The sequence below is a fragment of the Rhinopithecus roxellana genome, chromosome 18, assembly GCF_007565055.1.
Source record: "Rhinopithecus roxellana isolate Shanxi Qingling chromosome 18, ASM756505v1, whole genome shotgun sequence".
NCBI classification, from domain to species: Eukaryota; Metazoa; Chordata; class Mammalia; order Primates; family Cercopithecidae; genus Rhinopithecus; species Rhinopithecus roxellana.
Window position 1 is genome coordinate 41,214,000 of NC_044566.1, and position 8,660 is coordinate 41,222,659.

Genomic DNA, 8,660 nt, shown 5'->3' on the forward strand with positions numbered 1-8,660 from the left:
CTTGTTTCAGCATTAGAAATACTCACTGTGGTCCTTTGGAAGCCAAACTGTGGTCTGAAGATCTGCTTCGTCCACTTACTGGATGTGTGACTTTGGCAAAGCCCTGGTCAGATCAGAAGCAAAGCATTGTGTTGGGAAAAGAAATGTAAGAGGTAATCCTACTCATTGTTCTTGGTATTTAGCCAGCTTATAGCTGTGCCATGTCTATCAGGAATAATAATAAATAATTATCTACTATGTTAAAAAGGACTTTGTACATTTGCAGTTAATCATCCCAACAATGTCACTAGTATCTGTTATTATATTTCATCTATAAAGAGGATGATTGAATCTTTGAGGCTCAGTGACTCATTTATATGGGGAAAGAAACAGGGCTGTGACTCAAATCCTGCTCTTCTATGAGTGGTGTATACAATTTTGAGAATACCAATGTACATTAAAATGTTGATACATGAACTAATTGTACCTCGAATATCAGAATTCTTGTGATGCCAATTTGTCTCTAAAAAAGAATATTTTCACAAAGATAGTTCCTACCACAGAAATGTACTCTTCCAAGGAAGAGAGATCATTAGCTGGAAAATAATGCAAGAAGAAAAAGGCAAAGCAAAAAAATGTTTTCGATGATCATGCCACACATCCAGCCAGCAGCAATTTTTGCTAAGTTATCTAACTGTGGTATCATACCAGACTGATGTAAGAAGAGGTCCAGAGTCACTTCCTGGACTCGCCAGTGAGCAGCTTACCCTGCTGCTCACATTCACACTCACTTCTCCAGCTCACCCTGCTGTAGAAGTTTGCAAGCAAGGCCACTGAGCGTGATGGTGCCTATTTTAGGTAAAGGTCCAAGATAGAAAACATCCTCTTTTTTCCAACCCTTCCTCTCTGCAGCCAAGTACAAATGCAGTGCTTGGATGACCTTGGTACACAGGTCTCGGTCTCTCTGTCTCTCTGTCTCTCTCTCTTTCTCTGTGTGTGTGTGTGTGTGTGTGTGTTTGTGTCCCAGCCCAGGATCATTTGCAAAACTCTTAAGCCCCAGGGTTATTGCAGCTCTTATAACTTCCCACCTCCCACAAGAACACTCTCAGCAATCAGACCTTGATGCCCCTGGGCTCCCCATGAACAAATCCCTGTCATGGCTCACCTCGAATGGCCACTTACTCACGGGCTTTTGTATCACTGTTGCACCTTTCCTTGCTCAATTCTGTCCTTGTGGGTCTCCAGCATTCATGTGCTCCCCTTTTAAAAAAGTGGAGCAGAATCTGCTTTGAATCACAAGACAGCGCAGAGAGGAAGCTGGCGATTGCCGTCTCTGCCGGCGATGTCTCTACCACTCGGTCCAAATTCCTGGAGCCTGGAGGTCCTGCAGAGAGCCAGGAGAAGCAGCCCAGCCCAGGGCAGCAAAGCCCAGATCAGAAACAGAGCAGGGCCATGGGGGGGAGCCAGCCACACCCGTCAAGCCTTCTTAGGCTTGTGACCTGGTTGTACCAGCAAGGAACCCCTCATCCAGCCCTTTGTCACATTGAGGAATTCCACTGATAACTTTGCTTATTGGGCTTTTGCTGGGTACCAGGTACCTAATGTTTCCCCCCTCCTCTTGTGAAGAAAACAATAAATCAGTCATTGGGCACTACTTAATTCAGCAAATGAAAAGAAATTCTGCAAAAGAGAAAACAACGCAAGATATGGCACAGTCAGTTCGGAGCAGGGTGACTTGCCTCATTTATTATTAATAAAAGTGAATGCACTAATTTATATATATAACTTGAGCTATTAATAATCTGGTTCTTCTCAGATACAACAGTTAGTAAGTCCAAGAACTAATTTGAGAAAGAGACCATATTGAGTAGACAGAGACCAATGAGTAGACAGATATTTTTGAAAAATATGAGCAGGTTCTGTCAAAAGTCTGTCCTTGTGATCAGTTCAGAATTACATACATTTCTATTAAGGACTTAGGCCTTGTATTAAGTTCAAAATAGATGGTAGCTTATATGTGGTTACAGATTAAAGAAGAACTAAATGCAATTCTTAATAATTATGTCTCAGGCATCTGTAAGTGTTAATATTTGAAAATCAGTGGACTGTTTTCACTTGACAACTACCCATACCCCTGTAATCAGTGGGTAATTCACTTTAAGGAGTTTTATTACTGACACCCAAACCTGGGATTGTTTACATGTCTTAGGATAGTTACAATTCTGTAACTGCATCACATAAAATATCCCCAAATCTTTAGATTCAGTGCCTTGGACTCTAAGCCATAGTATGAAAGGAGAATAAACAGGTTTAACTTATTCTATAGCACCCAGAGAGGGCATGTCATTCATCCATCTGTCCATCCATCCATTCATCCATTCATCCATCAATCCATCTGTCCATGCAACTGTCCATCCATCCATCTGTCCATGCATGCATGCATGCATGCATGCATCCATCCATCCATCCATCCATCCATCCATCCATCCATCCACCTATCCATCCATCCAACAAATATCTCTTGATCATCTGCTTGGTCACAAATCACTGTGCTTCTAGGTTCTGGGCATATGGCAGTGAACCAGTTACCTGGACTCAGCTCCTACGGGACTTAGAGTCTTGCTCACTGCCTGCATATTTTAGATGTTGATGGTGATGGAGCCGCAGTAACTTGTGAGGACTGCCTTGTCACACTGTGAGCTACCTGTAGCAGGAATTGTGGGGGAAACAGCTGATTCACTATTTGCCAGTGGTAGCAGTGGAGAGAAGCTTATAAAAAGATTTCCCAGATTGAAAAAAATGTTGTTTGTGTAACTTCTACAAACATTTCTTTCTAACTCTATGAATACACCATTCTAACTTGCTTTTAAGAAACATCCTTCAGGAAAAATGCTAGGGAAATTTAACATACAGGATATATTTTCTATATAGGCTAAACATTTTAAAGTGTGAATGAATGAAAGATGAACTGGAAATGATTTTTCTTCCGTGTACTCGGCCTTGAACCTGGGTAAGTCACTGTGCCCCTGACCATTTAAGCAGAGATTATCATGTTTATTTCTATCTTGCTGGGATGGATGTTCATTATACTGCTAAGTGAAGCTCCATTCTTGGAGACATTTATTTGTAATTTTAACAACATACATAGGGAGCATTATTGAGCACTTACTGTGTTCCAGCTACTGTATTAGACCCTGTCCATTCACAGTTGCAATGAATCCTCACAGCAATCCTATGAGGAATGTATTATCATTTGTATTTTGCAGATGAAGAAACTAAGTCTGAAGAGCTTAAGATCTTGCCTAAGGTCCCACCAGGTCAAGTTGGGGTTTGAACCTAGGGCCACCTTGACGCTAAGGCATATGCCCTTCATCACAGTCTTGGTGCTGTCAGGAGCCAAGGGATGGGGTCTCCTAAAATTCCTCTTGGCTGTAGGATTCTAAGTCTTTCGATGGCCAGCCCAGACTCTTTCGCTCATAATGTGTGTTCACTTTGCCCGCATTTACCAGGAATGCTGTGCTGAATCACCTGTAGGCAGACTGCTATGAGGCCCAGCACTTTTAACAATTATGGTTTGACATTTTTCAGTAGCCGATTCTTATAAACAAATCACTTTCAAATCCAAAGGTCTACCAAACTAATGTGATGGATAGAAGCATTGCATTTCAATTCAGTTAGGACATAATTAATAGGTAGGCATCTCCTTTGTGTTTATATGGGCTGCCTGTCTGGGGTTGTACAGAGGGAGTCCCATTTGTAGCCCTGACCTTGAGGATTTTGCCATGAAGAGAGAGCACACCCACTGAAGACATGGGCACTGCTAAAAGAAGTCTCAGGGAACAGCTAGAGCAAACCAGAGGGCAACACAAGGTAGCCCAGCACATGGTGCTGCAGAGCCAGATGAAATTAGCAAGTCCTTCATGGGAAATGGTGGAGGTGAGCCTCCACCTGTCCTTCCAGGAAGGCAAAGGCAAAGCGCTGCTGCTGGGCTTCCTGCTGTCCTGGCTGATAGCTGCAACACGGCCCTCAAGTTCTTCATAGCTATGCAGTGCTTAGACTCAAAATGAACCTGGGCTTCTCTACTTTTTGATATCTTTCAGAATGGTGTACTGGAGAGAGCACAGAGGGCTGGTTTCAAAATAACTGCAGACCTTGGGCGAGTCACTGAATTGCTCTGAGCTTTAGTTGCCTCTTCCACAAAGTGGGTGTATAATACCTCCCTCTCACTGTGAAGATGACAGCAAACAGCCTTAGCATGGCACCTGATAAGCAGGAAAGGCTGAAAGCATCAGCTTCTTTGGACTATGTCCCCATCTCTCATCTCATCTTACTTAAGAAACTGCCATCGAGGTCCTTTCATGCTCACATAAGAAGGAGCTTGGGAATCGTCATGTAACCGGCTGGACTATGAATCTATGCTGTTGTATCCGGAAATATGTTTTTTTTTAATTAATTTTATTTTATTTTTTGAGACGGAGTTTTGCTCTGTCTCTGAGGCTACAGTGCAGTGGCATGACCTCAGCTCACTGCAACCTCTGCCTCCTCGGTTCCAGCAATTCTCCTGCCTCCGCCTCTTGAGTAACTGGGATTACAAGGGGCTGCCACCATGCCTGGCTAATATTGTATTTTTAGTAGAGATGGGGTTTCGCCATGTTGGCTAGGCTGGTCTCGAACTCCTGGCCTCAAGTGATCTGCCTGCTTCCGTCTCCCAAAGTGCTGGGATTACAAGCGTGAGCCACCGCATCCAGCCGGAAGTATGTTTTTAAATGTCCTGCAAGAAATAGGTTGGAAACTTTAACAAAGGTCTCTAGACTTGAATTCAGAGCTAGTTTTTAATCTAACTTTGGAGAAAGTAAGTTGTTTAATAATTTACTTTGTTATTATGTTAACATAAGTTGTTGCTGTCTCAGGTGCAGAGGGTTGAGTTAATCCTCCTCCTCAGTTCATGCCACATAGTTCCATGCAAGCACCCCTCTCTTGCTTGTCATTTTGTTTCCTCTTACGAATATGCTTTGAAAAAGATACATTGTTGTTTTATGTGCATGCATTTTACATTTACATACCTGCTTTTATGTTATGTATTTTGTTATGTTCCCTAATGTTTTTCAGTAAACGCAACGTTTTTTAAGATGTAGCCGTGTGGTGCTATGCATGCATCTGATCCTGGCTTCCAGCTTCTGGGCGATACTCGATAGTGTGCAACTGCCACATTTTCTTTATCTGCTCTCCCAGTGATGAACATCCAGGTTGCCTTTAACTCCTCGCCAGTGCAGACAGCCCTTGGACAGCTCTTGTGGACTGTGCGGGAATTTCCCTAGGATGTTTACCCAGGAAGAGAATTTGGAGGTTATACACTATTCATATATTTAATTTTACTACGTAGCTCCACACCACGCTCTGGAACATCTACATCCTTCTACACCCCGCTAAAGCCCAGCATCTCTGCCAAGTATTTCCCATCACTTTTATTTTTCAACTTTAATAGATGCAAAGTCGTATCTGATTCTGTTCATTTGGATTTGGCGGGTTACCAATGATTTTGAGCATCTCATAATATGCTTGTTACTTTTCTGTGTTTCCTCTTCTGAAATTACCTATTTATACTGTTTATCCATTTTTCTATATTGTGGTTGTTGTTTTCTTCTTGATTTGTAGTCCATATAGAGTTATGCATCCCTTGCCAATTACAGATATTGCAAATATTTTCTCCCCTTTTGGCCATCATGTATTTACTCTCTTCATGATGTCTTTTGTTGAAGAGAAATCCTTAATTTTCATGTATTTCTATTAATATTGTTCTTTCCCACTGATGTGTAGTGCCCCTTCTCTTGTTTGTTAGATCCCAGTATGCACACGGGGATGCTCTGAGTTCTCTACTCCGTTCCATCGTCAATTTCTCTTTACCAAATTGTTTTCATAACTATGGCTTTAAAATATGTCCTTTTTTTATTTTTTTGGAGATGGAATCTTGCTCTGTCACCCAGCCTGGAATTCAGTGGCATGATCTTGGCTCACTGCAACCTCCGCCTCCTGGGTTCAAGCAATTCTCCTGCCTCAGCTTCCCAAATAGCTGGGATTACAGGTGCCCGCCACCACGCCCAGCTAATTTTTTGTATTTTTAGTAGAGACGGGGTTTCACCATGTTGGCCAGGCTGGTCTTGAACTCCTGACCTCAGGTGATCCACCCGCCTCGGCCTCCCAAAGTGCTGGGATTACAGGCATGAGCCACCGTGCCTGGACAACAAATGTCTTATTATATAATAGACAAGTTCCCCTCTTTACTTTTTAAAAGTTGATTTAGCTTTCAAAAGCTTTTATTGATTCTCCAAATCAATTTTAAAGTAAGTTTATTAAGCGCCTCAAGAAAATCCAACTAAAATGGGATTATCATGGCATTTAATCTATTGATTAATCTGGAAAATTTTAACAATAAGTTATCCCATCCAAGACTATGGAATGTCTTTCCATTTATTAAAATCATCTCCTTTGATAGATTGTTTTAATAAAATTTTAAAGTTTTAAAAATAGAGATCTTGTGTATATTCTTGACTAAATTTCCATGCTTCGTGCTCTTATTGCCATGTTCTTTTTATTATTAATAGACTTTTTTAAGAGCAGTGCTAGGTTTCCAGAAAAATTGAGTAGAAAGCATGGAGTTCCCATAAACCCCCTCTTCCCTGTCCCCAGTTTCCCCAATTATTAACATATTGCATTTTGGTATATTTGTTATAATTGATACATTGTCAAATAGAGTCAACAGTTTATGTCAGGGCTTACTCTGTTGTACAGTTCTGTGACTTTCGTCAAATACATAATGTCATGTGTCCACCATGATAGTAACATACAGAATGGTTTCATTGCCCTAAAATTGCTCTGTGCTCCATACATTAATTCTTCCCTCCTCCCTTTCCCTCAACCCCAGGAACCACTGACTTTTTACTGTCTCTATAGTTTTGCCTGTTCCAGAATGTCATTTAGTTGGAATCATACAGTATGCTGCCTTTTCAGACTGGTCTCTTTCACTTAGCAAAATGCATTTAAGTTTCTTCCATGTGTTTTTGAGGCTTGATACCTCATTTCTTTTTATCACTGAGTAAAAGTCTATTATATGGATGTACTATAGTTCATTTATTCATTCACCTATTGAATGACATTTTGGTTGCTTCCAAGTTTTGGCAATTATGAAGAAAGCTACTGTAAACATTTGTGTGCAGATTTTTGTGGTTTCAATTCAATTGGATAAATACTTAGGAGTCAGTTGCTTGACTTTATGGTAAGACTATGCTTAGCTTTGTAATAAATGGCCCATTGGTCTTCTACAGTGGCTGTGCCTTTTTGCATTCCTATCAGCAATGAATAGGAGTTTCTGTTGTTCCCCATCCTCGTTATCATTTGGTGTTGTCAGTGTTTTGTATTTTAGCCATTTTAATATGTGTGTAGTGGTATCTCATCGTTGTTTCAACTTGCAATTCCCAGATGATGTGAGGGATAGCATCTTTGCATATGCATATTTACCATCTGTATATCTTCTTTGGTTAGATGTTTGTTCAGATCTTTTGTCCACTTTTTAATTGAGTTGTTTGTTTTCTTATTGTTGAGTTTTAGGCATTCTTTGTATATTTTGGATGTATATCCTTTTTCAGGTAGGTGGTTTTAAAATTTTTTTTTCTCCCAGTTTGTGGCTAGTCTTTTCAACTCTTAATGAATTACTTATTTCTATTAACATTTATAGAATGTAAACTGGTAAATGTCTGCCAAGTGTCAATGAAATTTAGGTGATAAGATCAACAGGTGGTTGGTTGACAGTCTGGGAGGGTGGATGTCACTAAATCAGAGAAAGTGTTGGGCAGATGTTAGAGGCATGCATGGTGATTTTTTAAATTCTCATATTTTGGTCCTGATTAGAAAGAGTGGATTTGTGGTTGTGAGAAGTTTAAAGTGTAGATGTGGTGTGAGAAGCCACATGCTGTGAACTATAAGTAAAAGACTTAAGTAATAAGGCAAAGAGATGGAAGGTGTCTTTGCTCCTGCTGCTATAACAAACTACCATAAACTGGGTAATTTATAAACAAAATGAATGTATTGCTCACAGTTCTGGAGGCTGGGAAGTCCAAGATCAAGATATTGGCCAATTTGGTGTCTGGTGAGGGCCCATTCCTCATAGATGATTGTGTCTAGGTGTCTCCACATGGCAGAAGAGATACAAAAGGCTAGCTAGTTCCTTTGAGCCCTTTCATAAGGACACTAATCTCATTTGTGAGGGCTCTGCCCTCAATTCTTAATCACCTCCTATAAAGTTTCAACATACAAATTTGGAGGACCATAGCAGAAGTGTTTTGGGGACATTATAAATGCTGGGGACACATGCTCAGGGCTCATCATGATATTGATGAATTTGTGTGAACCAGTGTGAATAGCACTTCTGCCTCAAACACTTTCTGGTTCCAAATAAGGCCTTGGTATGAGTTCAAAGTGATTATTATTTAGCTTGGCAAGTAATCCTAAAAACAGAAAAAATTCAGCAGAAAGTAACTAAGGTTGAAAATGGAAAAAATGTATCAAACTGTTGGTATATTCTGGTTCTTTAAGTCGTGCTTTCCATCCCATTTTTTTCAGATATTTCTATATGATTTGCACTTTGACCCCTTTTATACAGTTAGATTTTAAAAGTGAAGAAAAAA

At 40.5% G+C, this 8,660-nt stretch overlaps 1 protein-coding gene across 2 annotated transcripts in view; it reads left to right on the forward strand.

The window, feature by feature from the left end:
• Positions 1-5,998, forward strand: part of INTS6 (integrator complex subunit 6) — a 120,472-nt gene extending 114,474 nt beyond the window's left edge. The window contains exon 22 of one of the 2 annotated variants that reach the window (XR_004054651.1): positions 5,089-5,998. The gene's annotated coding sequence lies outside the window, so the exon portion shown is untranslated. Of the gene's footprint in view, positions 1-10; positions 257-5,088 lie in introns of those variants that run through there. The other variant, XR_004054650.1, reaches the window with a different exon arrangement.
• The last annotated feature ends 2,662 nt before the right edge of the window (positions 5,999-8,660 follow it).